This window comes from Capsicum annuum, chromosome 3 (genome assembly GCF_002878395.1).
Source record: "Capsicum annuum cultivar UCD-10X-F1 chromosome 3, UCD10Xv1.1, whole genome shotgun sequence".
In the NCBI taxonomy this organism is placed as follows: Eukaryota; Viridiplantae; Streptophyta; class Magnoliopsida; order Solanales; family Solanaceae; genus Capsicum; species Capsicum annuum.
In genome coordinates, this window is record NC_061113.1 from 198,953,254 (window position 1) to 198,974,129 (window position 20,876).

The following is a 20,876-nucleotide window of genomic DNA, read 5'->3' on the forward strand; positions in this document are numbered from 1 at the left end:
TGTTTCACAAAAAACATAGTTACCATCCTAATCGAGCTAGAGTATATGATATCAAATTTTCCATAAAATTTGAATACATAGCAAAATATGAGTTTTTGCATCTTCAAAACTTGTATCTTGACTTGTCTTCAGTCTTCAAAATCTGTAAGTGTAAGATTTTAAAAAAATGATAAATAATTAATATTATAATATAATAATTTGTGTAAAGTTTACACTAGAATTAGTTAAACCTCTCACCCCAAAAAGTTGTCTAAATGTTATCTTGAAACATCAACGAACATTGCAATAAAATAAGAAAAACTAATTAGAAAAGCTTTGAGATTCATTAACCATTTATAGTTCAAAAAGGTATTCTTGAACAAGTAATTAGTAGAGTCAGTCTATGCCAAACTTTAGTAAGTAAATAAAGAATAAAGTAATGAAATAGCGGCCATACAGAAATAAAGCCTCACAATATACTTTGTTCAACATCACTGAAATGGCAAAGGACACGATCAATTATATTTTAGTCACTTGGTCAAGACTGAAAGTAGACTTCTACAAGCTCAACACTAATGGTTGTTCTAAAGGAAATCTAGGACCAAGTGTTATCAGGGATAACCTAAATAGAAATAGGCATTCACTAAAAAGCTAATGCAAGTTTTTACATTTTTTCCTACAATATATACAGTCAGAAATTGGAAGATACAAAAATATGCTTTCTTTTGCTTTTAGTTAAATATAGTAGATAGTACCAACCAAAGATTAAATATTTATTTTCCATACAAACACCATAAAATCAAAAAAAGAGTGCAAACCTGTCATGATAGTGGCCAATAGTCCAAGATACTTGGTAACAAATGGGATACATTGGTCTGATCCAATAGCTTGTCCTACTCAGCCAAATTAAACGCAACGTCAAACTTCATAGTAGGTTAAAATCTGCAAAATTGCAGCTCTAGTTTTTGGAAACATCAAATTAATATAATACAGTGTACGAGAACAAACTACAACACTATCTTGTTAATATATACATTTAAGACCCCATAAGATCCTAGCTCATTTCAGCTAACTCTCGCATGCTAAAGGGGGTCAAAGACTTAGAAAATTTCACTAAGTGTTAATATTTAGTCATTTCCAAAGCCTCTTAAACTTTGATGATTTTAATTCTGACCTTCCCAGCCTTAGAATATCGATTTTTAAGTTAATTCATGATCGGGGTAGTCGACAGCATATTTCAGGTAAGTTTTAAATTTTTGGATGAGGTTTGAGTCTTGTTTGGATGTTCAAACCAGAGAGTCAGGGCGACATGGCCGTGGCGCACTACTTATTGCATTGGTGGGGTATAACGTGGCACATCGACTGAGCGAAATAATGTGTCACTTACCGTGTCACTGGCCAGGTTCAGCTTAATTAATTTTAGGTATGTAGGGGTATTTGAGTCATTTTCTCCCTACTTTGCATCACCCATAACACGAGATTAAGGTCCCAAAAGGGAAAAATCACTCATACTTTCATAAACTCTCTCAAGAACAAAATCTTAAATTCATCAAATCCAAGTTCAAGATTTAAGAAATCACCAAGAACTCATGAAAATTCATCAGTTAAGGTATGTGTGATGTTCATCTAGGGGCCCATTTTACCCATGCAGTCCAAGATTCTAGTTTTAAGATTTAAATTATGGTTTTTACATGTTACTATGAATTATCTCCATAAAGCTTTTATGAATCTAGATTATACATCATGTTTACAAGTGTATTTTGATGGAAGTTACCCTGACACATTTGATTGATGGAAATTTCATTGTTAACTCCCTAAATAGGGTTTTAGTATTGCATTATACTATTCCCACATGTTTCACTCATTCCCATGCTTAAGTTCATGTATTTATTGCCATTTAAATTTTAAGTTAAGATTCTAATTAGTTTCAAGTGGAATGCATTATGGTATGTTTTAAATATTGTGGTTTCCATATCATGTTCATTAGAATTTAGAATAAATCCTCAGTTTATAATTTTGTCATGTGATCGTGCTATATCATCAAATTTAAAAGTATCCTCATGTTAAAGTCTTGATCCCAATGTGTTTGATGAAATTCCTAACTGATGAGTTTTGAATAATGCTTTCTTATTATGGCTTCAAGCTTTTATATGTCCCTATTTTTATTACTATTGAGCCATTGGGCTTATGAATACCCAAAATTTAGTTGTTTACTTAGTATCAGCATTTTTAGAATGGTTTCAAATATGCATGAGCATTATCAGTTCAGTCAGCTATCATGTCAGTCATACTTAGATCAGTTCAGTAATCTGAGTCGGTTTAGTTAGGAAAAGGATTCAGCATCGAGCGAACCTAGAGATGGGGGTTCACCCGTCAATTAGGATTGGGTTCTTAGAAACAATCCCTAAGTTCTAGAACTACATAGCTAGTGTAGGTTACGATATGTCACCTACTAATTTAGTACTTATACTCTCAAGGGTCACCTGTCAGTTTACGACTGATCTCAGGGGTCATCTGTAAGATTAGGACTGACTCCACAGGCATTGTTAGTACCCATGGTACGATACTAGCACCCTTCCACTGGGGTCACAAGTTGGACCCCAATCAGCTCAACTTTATAGCATGTCAGTTAGATGATACCTCCTATAGTTTTAGTTTCAGTATTCAGTTCATAGCTTAGTTTTGTTTTGCTTGACATAGCATATAGTTATCAGTTATTCAGTTATTGGATTTTAGTATTTCAGTTTACAGACTATTTTAGAAACATGTTACATACTTGGTCATGCATACTTATGTTTTATAGTTTTCATGTATCTTTGCATCAGTTATCTCATGTTATTCAGTCAGTTAGTTATTAGTCTTGTTTTGTCAGATTTTAGTATTTCTACGCATATCTGTTATTACTATTTTTATGCACAATTAACCCATGCATTTAGCCTAACCTTATCTCATAAAATAGTACATTGAAAGTACTAATCGTATACTCATTTTTGTGCTATGATGTTTAATATCATAGGTTTGGATGCTTAGTTTCCTGACCGCGCTTAGACAGATCAGCTTATTTGCAATAACTGTGGTGAGTCCTCATATTTTGAGGACATGAATTCTTTATTTTGGTGTATCTTAGTAGTTTAGTATTTCTATTCAGCCAGAGTTAGTTGGGGGGTTTGTCCCATTAGCTCCACAGTTAATTAGCTAGAGGCTTTTCAGACACGTTCAGACAGTCAGTTAGATTATTATTTTTTATTATTTTTTAGACAGTTGTTTTCGAACTTATCATTCAGTAAAGTTATCAGAATTTAAAACCTTAAGGCATATTCAATTATTCTACATATGTGTATTTTGTTACTATTATTCAATGCTCACAGCACATACTAGTTCAAGGGTAAGCTTGTGGTTTTTTGGGACCGTAAGCACCGTGTGGTGTCCAGGGTATATTTTTGGGGTGTTACAAACTTGGTATCAGATCCTAATATTTTAAAGTGTCCTAGGGAGTCTGAAAGCCATATTGAGTAAAGTCTTGTGCATGGGTGTAAAGTGTACCACACTTATGGACCAGAGGCTACATGATATTTTAGGAAAGTTTCCTTTCTTTCAGTATTCATGTTGTGCGAAAGAGCATGAGCTCTATTTAATCTCTCTTTTTAATTCATCTTCTATTTTGATACAGACCATGCCTCCCAAAATGAATAACGGAAGAAGGAATGGGAATTAACCCGTACCTCCGCTTGTTCAGGAAGATCCCCTGAACGAGCATATCTCTCACATCAAATTTAGAGCTGGTTTCACTACTTTAGCTTATCAGTAGTTGCTCAGAACAACCTGCAGGCTATTTTACTATCTAGGCTTGGGTTCATACTCAGCAAAGTAAGGGGGAGAAGCATAAGGAGAAAGAGAGTGAGAATAAGAGAGTTAGAACAAGTAGTTATAAGACAAGGTCAGAGGGTGGTAATCGCTTCTAGTTTTATCTAAAATTCTTAGCCCCAGGTCCTTCTGTATCTAGTGCGCTAATGCCAAAATTTAGAAATGCCAGTTGGGATAGAACGTCAGGCTCTTAACCTCAGGGTAGTATGAAAAGAGGTCGTACAAACCCACTTTACCAGAAATGTGGTAGAAATCACCAAGGTGTGTGTAGAGATGGTAATGGTATATGTTTTGGATATGGTAAGTCATGCCATTGAGTCAAAGGATGCCCATAGGGTAAATCTATCATAGCCAAGCGGTTATAAAAAAATTGCCTGATTACAGTATTCTAGCAAACGAGTTCAGTTGATTTCAAAAATAGAGTCGTTTAATTTTAGTTTCTTGATGAACCAACCAACGAATAAAGGGGTATTACCTCAGTGCTTAGGAGTCAGACGTGTTTTTAGATTCCTTCTTAGAATTCTATGATAGCATATGATCTAGAATTAGAAGCATGAAACTAAGAGTTTGGCAATAGTAGTAGAGTTAGGATAGTGTTATCTTAATTTGATCATATTATATTTCATGGGGCTAGTTGTACGAAAGGTCAATCCATAGGCTTAAAGCAGTGTACGCAGGAATTTAGGTTTATTGATTTGAAACATATGTTGTGGATATAATATTTATAGGCTATCATAAAAGTAGTATGGTTTGTAAACATTTGGAGATATCCATGTTATGTGTTAGAATCTAAGTTTGAATCTTTGAAGGTTGAGCTAATAGAAAGAGGAGTTGAAAATTCTAATTTCGTCAATTTTAAGTTATTACATGATGATTGTTGGGGCGATAGAGGGCTAAGATTTGTATCTCAGAAGAAAGTACTAACAACAAGTTTTTTATTATCGGGCATAGTCATTCAGGGTGAGTTTACCAGTTATGCATAGTATTATACCCCAGATTCTAGAGTAAAATGGTGACAGTTCAGTTTAGAGATGTTGATTAAGTGGTTCCAAAATTTAGAATGATGGCTTTAAGCTAAGGGGGGATGATAGAACAAGTAACCAAGTTAGGCTCTCAGATTGTAGTAGTAATGCCAGTGTATTGTTGAACTTCAGTAGGGAAGGAAGATGCCCGACCCATTCTTATCTTAGTGCAAGGTTTTTTCAGTCATCACGATATCTACTCATGCCTTACATGTTAGTCCTATGATTATGGCTCATATTCATGCACTTTATAGAAAATCATGTACACTTCCCTGTTACTAGTATAAGGAGTTCCAGTTCACCCAGTAGTCTGAATCATATTCCATGAATTTATGAACTCCAAACTTAGGTCATGTAGCTCATGACTCATGCATTCATGTTTTACAGTATGCTCAGTTCCCATGACTCATGCTACACTTCTAATGATCAGCAAAATTTAGAATATGTCATGTATATCCTTAGATCTGATTTCTTTAATGAGTTCATGTCATTGATACTCTATTCCTCAAGCCTTATTTTTTGACTCCTGATATTTAATCATGATTCGTCTCATAAGTGACTCATGTATTATCTGAGTCTTTCCTTAGTATTTTAGCCAAGTCAGTATCATTCGGGGGGATGAAATATCCCAAGGGGGAGATGTTGTAATACCCTGAGTTTCCATGTCCTAATCTCTTAACTTTCCTCCACGAAACAAGATCCAACTTAAAGTAATGGGTACTCATAATTGGACTCTCACATTTCTATCTCAACCTTATAACTATTCTCATGTCATTGCATGCATTTCACGAAAGCAATTTAGTTTATGTAGCATGTTTCAGACTTAGTCATGGAATCATGTTTTAATTCTGCATATTCAGCATATAATCTCAGTACCTCAATAATTCTCAGCTTAACCAGTCTCATTCGAGGATGAATGTTCCCAAGGGGGAGATATTGTAAGACCCTGTAAGATCCTAGCTTATTTCATCTCACTCTTGCATACTAAAGAGGTTCAAAGACTTCAAAAATTTCACCAAGTATTAAGATTTAGTCATTTCCAAAGCCTCTTAAAAATTGATGATTTTAATTCTGACCTTTTCGACCTTAGAATATCGATTTTTAAGTTTATTCATGATTGGGGTGGTCGACAGCATGTCTCGGGTAGGTTTAAGATTTTTAGGAGGAGGTTTGAGGTTTGATTGGATGTTCAAACCAGTGAGTTAGGGCGATATAACAACGGCGCGATGCTTATTTCATTGGTGGGGTACAATGCGGTGCATCACCTAATGCAATGCGTCACTTTCCATGTCGCTGGCCACATTCAGTTTAATTAATTTCGGGTATGTGAGGGTATTTGAGCCATTTCCCCTCTACTTTACCTCACCTATAACACGAGATTAGGGTCCCAAAAGGGCAAAATCACTCATTATTTAACAAACTCTCACAATAACAAAACCCTATCTTCTTCAAATCTAAGTTCAAGCTTCAAGAAATCACCAAGAACTCACAAAAATTCATCAGTTAGGTATGTGTGATGTTCGTCCATGGGCCCTTTTTACCCATGGAGTACAAGAATCCATTTTAAAGATTTAAATTATGGTTTTTACATGTTACTATGAATTATCTCCATAAAGCTTTTACGAATCTAGATTATACATCATGTTTAAAAGTGTATTTTGATGGAAGTTTCCCTTACACATTTAATTGATGGAAATTTCAATGTCAACTCTCTAAATATGGTTTTAGTATTGCAATTATGCTATTTCCACATGTTTCACTCATTCCCATGCTTATGTCCATGAATTTATTTCCATTTAAATTTCAAGTTAAGATTATAATTAGTTTTAAGTGGAATGCATTATGGTATGTTTTAAATATTGTGGTTTTCATATCGTGTTAATGAGAATTCAGAATAAATCCTCAGTTTATGATTTTGTCATGTGATCTTGCTATATCATTAAGTTTGAAAGTATCCTCATGTTAAAGTCTTGATCTCCATGTGTTTGATGAAATGCCTAACTGATGAGTTTTGAATAATGCTTTCTTGTTATAGTTTCAAGCTTTAGTATGTCCCTATTGTTATTGCTATCGAGCCCTGGGGGTTATGAATACTTGAAATTTAGTTGTTTACTTAGTATTAACATTTTCAAAATGGTTTCAGATATGTATGAGCATTATTGGTTCAGTTAGTTATCATGTCAGTCACACTTAGATCAGTTCAGTAATCTGAGTCAGTTCAGTTGGGAGTCGAATTCAGCACTGAGCGAACCTAGGGACGAGGGCTCACTCATTAGTTAGGACTGTGTCCTTATAAGAAATCCCTAAGTTTTAGAACTACATAGCCAGCATAGGTTATGAGACGTCACCCGTCAGTTTACGACTGATCTCAGGGGTCATCCGCTAGATTAGGACCGACTCCACAGCCATTGTTAGTACCCGTGGCACGGTACTAGCACCCTTCCAACAGGGGTCATAGGTTGGATCCTAATCAGCTCAGCTTTGGGGTATGTCAGTTAGATGATACCTCTTATAGTTTTAGTTTCGGTATTCAGTTCAGAACTCAGTTCAATTTTGCTTGACCATAGCATACAGTTATCAGATTTTAGTATTTTAGTTTACAGACTATATTAGAAATATGTTATATGCTTGGTCATGTATACTCATGTTTTATAGTTTTCATGTATCTTTGCATCAGTTATCTCATGCTATTCAGCCAGTTAGTTATTAGTTTATTCAGTCAGATTTCAGTATTTTGATGCATGTCTGTTATTATGATTTTTTTATGCATAGTTAGCCCATGCATTTATCCTAACCTCATATCATATATCAGTACATTCAAAATACTGATCGAATACTAATTTCTTGCACTATGATGTTTAATATCATAGGTTCGAATGGTCAGTTTCCTGACCGTGCTTAGATAGGTCAGATTATTAGCAACAGCTATAGTGAGTCCTCATATTTTGAGGATATGAATTCTTTATTTTGGTGTATCTTAGTAGTTCTGTATTTCTATTTAGTTGGAGTTAGTTGGGGGTTTGTCCTATCAGCTCCACAATTAGTCAGCTAGAGGCTTTTTAGACACTTTCAGACAGTCAGTTAGATTATTAGTTTTTAGACAGTTGTTTTCCGACTTATGATTCAGTAAAGTTCTCAGTATTTAAAACCTTAAGCATATTCAATTATTCCGCACATGTGTATTTTGTTACAATTTTTCAGTTCTTACAACATGTACCAGTTCATGGGTTAGTTTGTGGTCTTTCGGTACCGTAAGCACTGTGTGGCGTCCAGGGTATATTTTTGGGGAGTTACAATAAAAAACAATGATTTCCTTTTCTCACAATTCCTCCATCCTTTACTATATCATAATCCTAGATCAGGTGGTTTTTATGAATCCTTCACCTGCATTCTGCTTTATTCAATCCTGTCTACCAAAATCCTAAAAAACTTTTCTTTGATCTTAAATTATGAATTCTAGAAAACTAGAGGTTCTTTAAATCTCTCAGTTCTCCTTATAAGGACCTGCAAGTCTCTCTAAAGAACAAAAGGAATTAGGATTTACAAATGCACAACAAATAAAATATTCCTCTGAGTAATAATACAAACAGAGCCAAACAACTAAGCTTCAATTCCAAATTAGTTGTGGTTGGTTTTATGATTCATAAACATCTATTCTGCTTTATTTTTTCCTAACTAAAGTATTTATTTGTTCCTTTTTTTTGTGGAACTAAGATCATAATCAACATTAAGATTAGCAAATTGGAGTTTCAGCTGACTAGATATTGAATCTATATTATAAATTTTGAATTCCTTCAAACACATGCACCACAAGTCAGCGATGCAGCTTGGAAGTTTAACCACAAATTGACAGAGAGTTCGAATACTAACAGTGATAGAAGCATGTGAACGTTAGTAAATCCATTTATTTGAACATTATGGAAAATTCTATCACTTTTCTTTTATAGGATGAGGTGGAAAATATAGTGCCAGATATAAAAAGCACTGCTTGCAACAATTTTCAAGGGATTTTTTCAGGAAAAGAGGAAGTTATTCCAGAAGAATTCCTCAAATATATTCCCGGGTTGGTGAATGATGATCAGACTAACATTCTCCAACAAGACCCTACCTTAGAAGAGCTAAAAACTGTGGTGTTCTCTATGAGCCCTCATTCTGCAGTAGGTCCACATGGCATGAACGATAATTTTGTTAAACTTGTTGTCATATTATTAAGCATGACTAGTTACAAGTGGTTTAGGCTTTATTTTCTAATCACATTATGCCAAAGTACTTTTTCATTGGTGATTATTATTGGGACACAGTCACAATATCTAATACTTCTACAGTAAATGTGAAGGAAATTATACACACCCCTTCTACTGATTCCATAAGTGTTTGCCTTGTCAAGACAGATACTACAACTCCTTTTATTTTAGCCTTACAGTTGAGGACTTTGAATACTACCATTTAGCCAACACTAAGTAAATCATTGAAACTTTTCATACGTCTCAACAAAGGCTCCTTAACCAATAAATACATTAGGTATGTTTGTTAAATTTTTTTAATTTTACAGGATCAAGGTATATATTTCTCTACTGGGGTCTAGATGTTAATGCTATTTAAGAATCAGCCAACTATACCTCATGGGATTTCACATAACCAAGTCAAAGGAAATATCTAAATAATTCACCAATTATGCTAATAACATATGGTAATATTCTAAGTAAATCACACCAGAAGCATAAAACAGATCGCGCTCAAGTGGAACAGCTCTGGTACCAGCTAATAGAGGGAAAAAGTATGATAAAACAACGAGAATCACAACAATTACATGCTACAGACACCAACCACTTGCTACAGTTCATGCATCCAAAATTTCTCAAACCAATATAATAAATATACAAAGGGGAGTGAGAAGGTATACTATTACTAACTTGGAGACCATAAGGCAATGGTCATTCAGTTAAAATTGGCCATATTGTAGCCATGACTTGTGGTTGTTGAGCAGCAAAAATTCTTTCATTTTCCTTATTTCTTTCATCTCGTCTTCTAAGATAGACAAACGATCATTCAAGTATTTGTTTTCCTCTTGAGTAGAACGTAGCATAGACAATAATTTAGCCTTGGGGAAAATGATACCTTTTAAGTCTTTCACCTTTACTCTACCCCCAAAGGCAACTATATACATGGCTATGATTTTGAGGTCTAAAACACTTTTCAACAATCTCTATTCTAGATAAAAACGGCTCTGCATTCACTATTTCTTCTATTTGAGCCTGCAAAATGTAGAAAGAAATACTTTTTATAATTATTCCATATAATTTCAAGTAATTAATATACATATTAAATTTACCAAATTCATATGTTTTTGAATTTCTTCAGGCTCAACGAGCTTGTTATCTTTCTTTTAACTCTCACAAAAAATAGTCCTAAATCTGTTGGATTGCCATCTTTCTTCCCCTCCCCCCCCCCCCCCACCTTTTACATCAAAGACAAACATGTAAAATAATACCTTATAAATAATTTTTTAGGAAAATAACTTTATGATAATACCTTTTCAAAAATAATATCTCGAATAGGCTTGCTACCCATGTGATGAAGCATTATCAACTTAGCTCGGTTTGTTGCATTCCTTTTGCTTCTCTCCTATATTTGTAAAACAATAAGCTAAATTTTAATAATCCAAATAAAAATTATAAAACAAAAGGAATTTTCCTAAATCCACATAAGGAAACCCATCTCAAAACCAGGGAGTTGCCTAAATCCCCAAGTTGTCTTGCTAGATTTCAGAAGGAAGTCTAGACAATTTAACCTACCTTCTTAGATTTAGTTGGCTTAAGGCTTGTCTTTCTTTTAGAACCATTTACTTTTAAGCAGTTTTTCCACTTGACAAAAGCTTCAATGCCACTTTTTTTGCACTATCCTAAGAAAGTAGGAGCTAAGTTGCTTGGACTCTCCAAAAATGTGGCTGCACCCATGTCGGATCCTATAAAAATGCACTACTTTTAAAGGATCCGACATGCAGGTGATGACATATTTTAAGATCCTGAGCAATATAGAGTAGGAGCATCAGAACTAAGGATTTTAGACTACTAAATCTACTCACAGGCATCTTTAAGGTGATAGCAGAGTTACTTGTAGAAAAGATTAAAATAGGGTTGGATATGTTGGTCAATAAACATCAAATGTCATTTATTAAATGGAAACAAATAATAGATACTATCCTCATTGCAGTGAATGCGTTGAATCAAGATTAAAATGGAAATATCCCAGTGTAATGTGCAAGTTGGACATTGAAAAGGCATATAATCATATAAATTAGAAATTATTGTTGAACACCTTTAAGCAAATGGGATTTGGTGATAGATGGTTAGGTTCGACCTGGTTTTGCATCAACAATGTAAGTTTTTCTATCCTAATAAATGGTGAGCCAGTGGGTTTCTTTCTATCAGAATAGGAAATTAGGCAAGGTTACCTTATACCTCCTTTTTTGTTTATATTGACAATGGGAGGCTTTGATAGAATTATGAGGGTTGCTATTCAAAATAGGTGGTTTAAAGACTTCTAGATAAAAGTAGAAGGACAACGAGGGGGTTTGGAAATAGATATCAACCAGCAAAATATGAGCATTGATTAGAACCTCACTAACTGCGTCATTACCCCAAGCGCAAAGATAAAGTAAGCAAAGAGCATTATGATTCAAAACTGATCATAAAATAAAAGTCCGGCATGTAAGCAATGAAGCTATAAGAATCTGTAAGTCACTGGTCTATTTCTGGTGAAATTTTGTGTAAGAAATAAAGCGTTTCATCATTAGAAAGCGGGGGAGTTGGAAATAGATTTCAACCGAAAATAGATGCGCCTCAGATAGAACCTCACTGACTGCATCATTGCCCCAAGCGAAAAGATAAAGTAAGCAAAGAGGATTATGATTCAAAACTTATAAACTAAAAATCCAGCATGTAACCAATAAAGCTATTAGAATTTGTAAGCAATGAAATGTTTCATCATCAGTAAGCAGTGACCGACAAAGCTCCTTTCCAAGTCATTATATGCATGATTTGACATTGTTTATACGATACAAAACAATAGAAATAAAATTAAAAATAATACAATAGAAAATAGAGAATAGTGAAATCAAATAAACAAAATTGAGCAAAAATGAAATTTGAATCAAACAAGTAGTAGAAACGAATTTGAAAACATACAAAATTGAGCAAGCACACAGATTAGGAAACCAAACAATCAAAATTGAAAGAAAAACTAAGAATATCATAACTGATTAGCTGATTAGGGTAAAAGCGATGGAACGGCGATGGAAATTAATAGTAGACGTGCGCAGTTTGTGAAAAAATAGGAAAATAATTTTAAGATGAATAACCATATATATGAATATGTAACGTTTCTCTATTTTTTTCAAGATACGGAGTGTTTTTTTTTGTTTTAATTATATAAGATATGAATTTCGCTCTTTTATATTTTATTAATTAAATAACAAAAATAATTTTTTTATTAAAATTTTAAGATTCCATCTCAAGTCTCAAATTTTCAATAGGGACCAGTTAATAATTTTTTTAGGACCATATTTTATCCCTTCGCAATAAAATGCATAATTAGGGACCGGAATATAATATCGTCTCAATAACTATACTTTTAGATATGGAATTATTAACTCATCCCTAAATATTGGTCTTAAACAGACCTTTTTGTTATAGAGAACGTTTGATTTTTGTATTTTTCAAAAAATAGTTTGAACGTTATTTTGTTAATGATCATAAGTTGGGTTGAACTTATTGGTGAAGTTTAAAATTGTGAATACTAAGTTACAACTTCATTTGATTGTTCATTCTTTAGTTTGAACATGTGTTTGATGTTCTTGATATAAAATACAGATTTTACTAAACCTGAAAAACAACAATCTTAAGAAAATTATAAAAATATTTATTTTTTTGTACCTTTTTGGTGAAAAATACATCACCATTCATAAATCAAGTACTTGATTAATATGTATTCGATTTGATTTTGTAGAGAGTAAAATCTTTTGATTTCTACTCCCTCGGTTAAGAATATAAAAACTTTACCGAGAAATTAAATTGGAAATTCAATTTGAAGAATATAAAAATTTCACTGATTCATTGTATTCTCTGTATTGATTTTTGGAGTTTAAAATCTATGGGTTTTCAATCTATTTGAACTTGATACTGATTTGATAGTATAAAAACTTCATCACAAGTCAAAGTCTATTTGATTAACTATTTGAAGACATAAAAACTTCAGTATTGACTAGAAACAAGTTGTTTAAAGATTAAATTTTATCTTTAGTATTCTAAAATACTAAATATTTGTCAAAGCTGACAAAAAAATGACAAACGAAACTAAACAATAAATTAATTCGGTCGTGAATGGTGTTGTTCCAACGGCAATTGATGTTATGTTACTAAGAGGTTCAGATGTTGCTTTTGCAATGGCATCGATAGAAAAAACAAAAAAATCTGATGTGAATTTCAAAGAATGATAGCAAATGACGTGCTTTAGGCTAACTAAACTTAAAATGCAAATATTCACAAGTAGAGATCCTCATAGTTCTGAAAAAGAAATATTTGAAAATTAATTGTATGATTTAAAAAATCTTGTGATTCATCTCAAGATAGAACAGGATAATGAGTTGAATGAAATATCATCAATGATAGTTGCAAATCTTTTTAAAGATGATTCTACATGTAATAAAAAGAGGGAGAAATCTTCTAGACAAAGAAATAGCAGAATAGGGAAAGTTTCAAAGGCATGTGCTACAATTATAGTGAAGTTGCCCACAAAGATCTAAAGTTTCAAGTTCTAAAGAATAACAAGAAAAGAGATCAGATAACATATTGGAAACAACTAGAAATATTAAAAATTTGTGTGTTATGATCACAAAAAGCAATCTAGTTGGAAATCCAAATGAATGGTGGTTTGATTCAGGAGTTACAAGACGTGTTTGTGTGGACAAAGAAGTTTTTGCTACTTATGATACCGTTGGTCTCAAGAAGTGATCTTCATTAGAAATAATACAATATCCAAAGTGGAAAAAAGTCCTAAAAATAAATTTCAATACGGTGTTGACTCTTAACAATATTCTCCATGTCCCTACTATTAGAAAGAACTTAGTGTACACAACACTTCTCATTAAAAAAGGTTTGAATGTATGTTTGTTTTACATAAAGTTGTAATAAGCAAGAGTGAAATATATAAATAAATAAATAAATATATATATATATATACATATATATATATATATGAAAGGGCTATCTCAGTGAGTGTCTTTTCAAACTTGATGTAATGTCTATTAAAATGAAGAAAGTTAAGGCTTCTTCTTACTTTCTTGAGTCAAATGAATTGTGGCATAAACATTTAGGACATGTCAATTATAAAATCTTGTGAAGACTGATTAATTTAGAAGTTTTGCCTAATTTTGAGTGCAATAAATCAAAGTATCAAATATATATAGTCTAAGCATGTTAAGCATCTGTATAAATCTGTTGAAAAGAAATTCAATCCTTTAGAATTAATTCACATAGACATTTGTGATATAAAATCAACACCATCTCGTGGTTGAAAAAAGTATGTCATAACTTTTATTAACGATTGCACTAGATATTGTTATATTTATTTTGCTAAATGGTAAGGATGAAGCAGTAGATGTGTTTAGGAAATATAAAACTAAATTTGAAAATCAGTTGGATAAAATGATCAAAATGATAAGAAGTGATAGAGGTGGAAGGTATATATCTTCTTTTGCGGAGATATGTTTGGAAAATAGAATTATCCATCAAACTACTACCCTATATTCACCTCAATCAAATGGCCTTCCAAAAAGAAAAAATCAAAAGTTGAAGAAAACAATGATTGTCTTACTCAAAAGTTCAAGATTACCGCAAATTATGTGGGGGAAGCTATCCTTACAGCAAACGAAATACTCAATAGAGTGTCCCATAGCAAGACACGCTCTATTCCATATGAAAAATTAAAAGAAAGAAAACCCAAATTAAAATATTTAAAGTGTTGGGTGTCTAGCTAAAGTCTAAGTTTCTATGCCTAAAGGAGTAAAAATAGGACCAAAGACTGTGGACTATGTGTTCATTGAATATGCGACAACTAGTAAGCTTGTCGATTTTGATTTATAAATTTGAACATCCAGATATTCATGAAAATACAATAATCGAATCAGATAATATTGAGTTTTTTTAACACATTTATCTGTATAAAACTAGATATGAGTTATCTAGTGGGGGATCTAAGCGACCTCGGGACAAACCAAAGAAAAATGTACCTAATGATGAGAATACAATGCGTAGAACACATAAAAAAATGTTGACTTTCTTTGGATTACATTTTGTAGTATTTCTTCTTGAAAATGAGTCTCAAATATTTAAAGAAGCGATATCATCTTCGGACTCATCCTTTTGGAAAGAGGAATTCAATAGTGTGACTGATTCAATCATGAGGAACCATACTTGAGAGTTGGTTGATCTTTCTCCAGAAAATAAATATTTAAGTTCTAAATGGATCTTCAAAAGAAAAATAAAAGTTAATGGTACTATTGACAAATATAAGGCAAGACTTGTTGTGAAAGTCTTTAGACATAAAGAAGGCCTTGATAATTTTGATGCATACTCACCAGTAAAAAATGATAACTTTCATTCAAATGTTGGTGGCATTAGCAATGGTATATATGATCATGAAATGCATCAAACGGATGTGAAAACAATATTCTTAAATGGAGAATTTAAGGAAGAAATTTACGTGAAACAATTCGAGGGTTTTGTAGTTTCCGGTAGAAAATAAAAATATGCAAAATTATTATTTCACTTTATATACTAAAACAAACACCCAAACAGTGGCATGCAAAGTTTGACCAAACTATGTTGGCAAACGGCTTCAAGATAAACGAATATGATAAATGTGTTTACATTAAAGACACTCTAAAATCACAAAGTCATTATTTGTCTGTATATGGATGACATGTTGATCATCAGTAGAGACATTTCTAACAAAAACACTATGAAATGAATGCTTAAGAGCAAGTTCAATATGAAACACCTTGGAGTTACTGATGTGATCTTGGGGATAAAAGTTCATAGAACTCCATAAGGTTGACATTGTCACGGTCTCATTATATTGAAAAGGTAGTTGACAAGTTCAAGTATTTGAATTTCAATACTGTCAAGACACCATTAAACGTGAGCTTTGCACTTCAAAAGAGTGAAGATTAAAGCGACTCACATTTGGAGTATGCAAGAGTGTTGGAAAGTTTAATGTATATCATGAATTGTATGCGACCAAAAATAGCATGTGCTATTACTAAATTGAGTTGATATATGAGTAATCCCAATAAAACTCATTGGATCGAAATGAAAAGAGTTTTGGGGTATCTAAAACATACTCAAGACTATGTTTTGCATTATAACAAATATCCTGCGGTTATAGAATGATATATCGATGCAAATTAGATCACTGGATCTAATGAAGTAAAATTCATGAGTGGATATGTATTTACTTTAGGTGGAGGAGTAGTCTCGTGAAAATTATTCAAACAGACATGTATTGTCTGCTCTAATATGAAATCTAAATTTATCGCGTCAGATAAAGCAAGTGAAGAAGCTGAATGGCTCCAGAATTTCTTAAAAGATATTTCTTATTAGTCCAAACCTTTGGCACCAGTATGCATACACTGTGATAGTCAAGTAGAAATAGGTAGGGCAAGAAGGGCGATGTGTAATAAGAAATCTTATCATATAAGACAGAGACATAATATCGTTAGAGAACTTCTCTCTAGTGAAATATCATGACTGAGTACATAAACTAAATGGATAGTATGTCAGACCCACTTGCAAAAGGCCTATCTAGAGAGGGATTTAAAAATCATTGAAGGGAATAGGTTTACGGTCTAAGAAAAGTCATCATAGTGGTAACTCTACCTAGAAGACTAGAGATCACAAAAGCAAGTTCAAGGAGATCAAACAAAGTTGTGACTGATGGTTTAACATTATCAATTAACTTAATCCATTATCATGATGAAGAAAATATTCACAAAAACAAGGATAAGGCTTATGATTTGAAGATTTTTAATGATTTTTAAGTTTTACAGGTTTGACAAAATAGTTTGATATTGTAACACCCCTAATCTAGTACCTAAAATGCTACACGGTGCTCATGACCCCGAAGGACCACAAGCTAACCCATGACTGTATGACATTTGTACCTGTATACAGTATAACATCATGTAAAATGCAGAAATAATAGACTGAAATATGCCACAAGGTTCAAAGATTTAATAAAACATAACATTTGAAGATATGGTATATCAATACCAAAACAACAAAAATAACTGCCTGAACATGCTAGTTTGAAATCCTCTAAACTGTCTGAATAAGAAGTTGATGGGACATGTCCATAACTAACTCCAACTACTGAAATAAATTAATTAATGAGATAATAAAGTAATGTCATGTCCTTGAAGGATGAGGACTCACTACTAACTCTGACTGCTGAGACTAGAATGCTACTGATGCTCTGGAGCTCGTGCTTCTGAACCTATGGTATATAACACCATAGCACAAATGCGTCAGTACAATTTAATGTACTGGTATACAAGTAAGGTAGGCTGAATGCAAAGGTTTATATACATAAACTATGCTAACCGACTGTATAACATGAACGTGAAAATACATGCATGAATATATAATAACTGTAACTGGGGTCGTGATAACATGATTATTGAGTCTGAGTACTGATAATATGAGATACTGATAACTGTATAACTAAAATAACTGATACTGAGTAACTGTATCTGACAGTCTAGTTTCTTATAAAACTAGTTGAGTTCCGTTCTGTTCTGAGGTGACTGTATCTGACAGTCCTAAATTCTATACTGAAACTATAGGAAGTAGTCATCTAACTGACATGCCCCTAATACGACATTATGGCTGAGTTGGGGTCGAATGTGAAACCCCAATTGGAAGGGTGTCAATACTGCACCACTGGTAAAGACAAGCTGTGGGTGACACTCATCTGATAGTGTCCCCAAAAGAGAATGGTGGAACCCTTATCTAACAGTGTTTATCCACCTCATCAACCCTTATCTAACAGTGTTGATGTCTCAACCTATGCTGGCTACATAGTTCTAAAATGCAAGGATGACTTCTAAGAATCATACCCTCATCTGACAGTATGTGTTCCCACCCTTGGGTTCACTCGGTGCTAATTTCTACTCTCATTTGAATAGACACTGAATATGGATTACTAAACTGAACTGGACTAAATTAGCTGAGTTTCATTGACTAACGGAATAGTACTGAGCTTACTAGATTACTAAGCTTTCTTGAGTCACATGACTGACTAAGTTCTATGGATTATGGCTTGACTGAGGATATCGTGAAAACATGAGTTCTAGGTTTATTATTTTGGTCATAATTGAGTCATAAGGCATATTTCCTATTCTCTTAGGCATTTTATCGAACACCTTGCATGCATAACTATAAGCTTAGGCATGGACATTAAATTAATTCATCATGGTTGCATAAATCAACACAATTTAGTAGATATCAATCCATATGCAAGCATAAATTAATGAAAAGACATTTAACGATTCCAACTAGGAATCATACAAAACATCAACATGATCATAATCAATCCACAACATAAATATCACAATTTATAATTTAAAACTAGATTCTTGGGCTTCATGGACGAAAGGAATCCATGAATGAAAACTTAGCATACCTGGGTGGATGATTTCTTGAAGATTGGAGGAGGAAAGCTTGAGTTCTTGACTTAGGATTAAGCACCTAGGGTTTCGTATTCTTGGGGATTGATCTTTGAGAGAAACCCTAATTTGGTGTTATAGATGAATAAAGAAGTTATGAGCTCTGGTCTAGTATAATTAAGGGTTAAAACGAGTGAAAAAGATCCAAATACTCTTTTAAAAATAGCTAAAATAGCTTAACGAAATATACAATGGTAGGTGCAATGGTCCGTTGCTGGGTCGACGGTTCTTCGGTCCTGACTATCTTACCTGGATAGAATAGGGGTTTACTGCCTCTCTTACGACGGCTAGGGCGATGGTCCGTCGCTAGCTCAATGGTCTATCAGCCTGAGCCATTGCTCTTAGGCAGAATGTGGTCTCACAGTCTCTACTGTGATGGATTAGGCGACGGTCCATCGCTATCTCGATGGTCCATCGGCTCTCACCATCGCAGTGGGGCAGTTTTGACTATTTTCATTATTTTGGCGACAACTTTCTACCCCGATATTGGATTTTTATGAAATGGGTATCGATGGAAAAGTTATTCAATCTCCCACTCAATAAAAAAGTTAAAATCTTAAAAATTCAACATGTACAAAAGTGGATTTATCTTTCAAAATAAGTTTCTAACATTCTTAAGATGATTTCAAGTTAGGTAGAAGTACAGGGTATTACAATATCTCCCCCTTGAGAACATTCATCCTTAAATAAGACTGAGCGAGAGAGGACAAAGATAAACTGAAGTACATACTGAACATGAATGACTGGAATATGATTTCATGACTAACATGACTGATAACTATATATATCATACTGAACACGTATATCTGATGCATGTGTAACTGATTCATGAATGCATAATTGAGTGTTTTGAGGAACTAAGTTTTCTCACAATCAGAATGCATATCTGATACATGATTACTTGGCTGGTCTGATACATGAATGCATGACTGAATATGCAATGGTATTTAATACCAAGTTGTAATGGAATTCTGAACATGAAACTAAGTAATCTTAAGGAGAACTATTACCTTGAGCTTAATCTGAGTTGGTGGAGAAGAGGTGAGGATACTTGGTTTGCATGTCTACTTCTTCTTCCCAATTAGCTCCCTCAATGGAATGACTTTGCCAAAGAACTTTGACTAGAGGGACTTCTTTGTTCCTCAGTCTGATAGTCTAGGATTTTGACTGGAATCTCTTTATAAGAGAGGTTGTTCTGAACATCTTGTAACACCCCGTATTTTGTGCTAGAATGAAAATTGGAATTCCTTTATGAAGATGTTCCAAAAGCCATAAATCCAATGCAAATATTGTGTGATAATCATTTATGTAGTGTGTGAATCTAGTTGGGCATGATTCGAGATCATAGAGGTCCCTTAACTCAAGGACTAGTTGGAAGCTTTTCTATGGTTCAAGTTTTAGTGAGCGTCAAAAGTTGGATCAATTTAAATTGACCAAAACTCCTTGTATATGATGAATTGGGTGGCCTACTATATATAAAATGAAATTTCTTTGAGTCCTCTTTCCAACTCCACCAATTTTGCCAAAATTCGATATTGGAGTAGAAAGTTATGCTTATTTTACTTCGAAGTATCTGTCTGCTAAAACATGACAACAAGGCTGATGACTTATCAGCTGTGTGATGGCCTGTCAAACCTGGTTGTCAGCCTAAGGCAGCAAATAGTGAAAACCAGCCCAAAAGTAACGACCTGGGTGACAACTTATCACCTGAGTGATAGCCCATCAACCTTGGTCGTCAACTGATACAAATATGCAATTTTTTTGGGTTCCTTAAGGGTATTTTGGTCTTTCCCTCACTCCAAACACCTTTCACACGAATTAAATCACCCCTTAATTGTTATTAATCAATCATTATCAGTTTTACAACATCAAAAACTTCCACTTCACTCTCAAAATAAGATCAAATTAGGGTTTTCTCCAAGAATAAGAAATTCAAGAAAATCAAGCCTTAAGTTCAATATCTCCAAGAAAAAAATCAAGATCCGGGTTTCATCTATCAAGATCTAGGTTCTATCTTTCAGATCTTATAATTTAAGGTACGTGGGGTATATCCTAAAAACTACATGGGCTTAGAAATACTAGAACATGACTTAAAGATTTTCAAGCATGATTTTAGAAAGGAGTTTTGAAATACATGATTTTATTATGCATTATGAATGTTTAAATGCATTGTTGATTTGGCCCTTAGGCCTTTTCCCTAAGTTGATTTACATGTATATGTATATGTA

At 33.5% G+C, this 20,876-nt stretch overlaps 1 pseudogene; it reads right to left on the minus strand.

The window, feature by feature from the left end:
* Nucleotides 1-11,616: 11,616 nt before the first annotated feature.
* Nucleotides 11,617-11,753, minus strand: LOC124897489 (annotated as a pseudogene).
* Nucleotides 11,754-20,876: the final 9,123 nt, after the last annotated feature.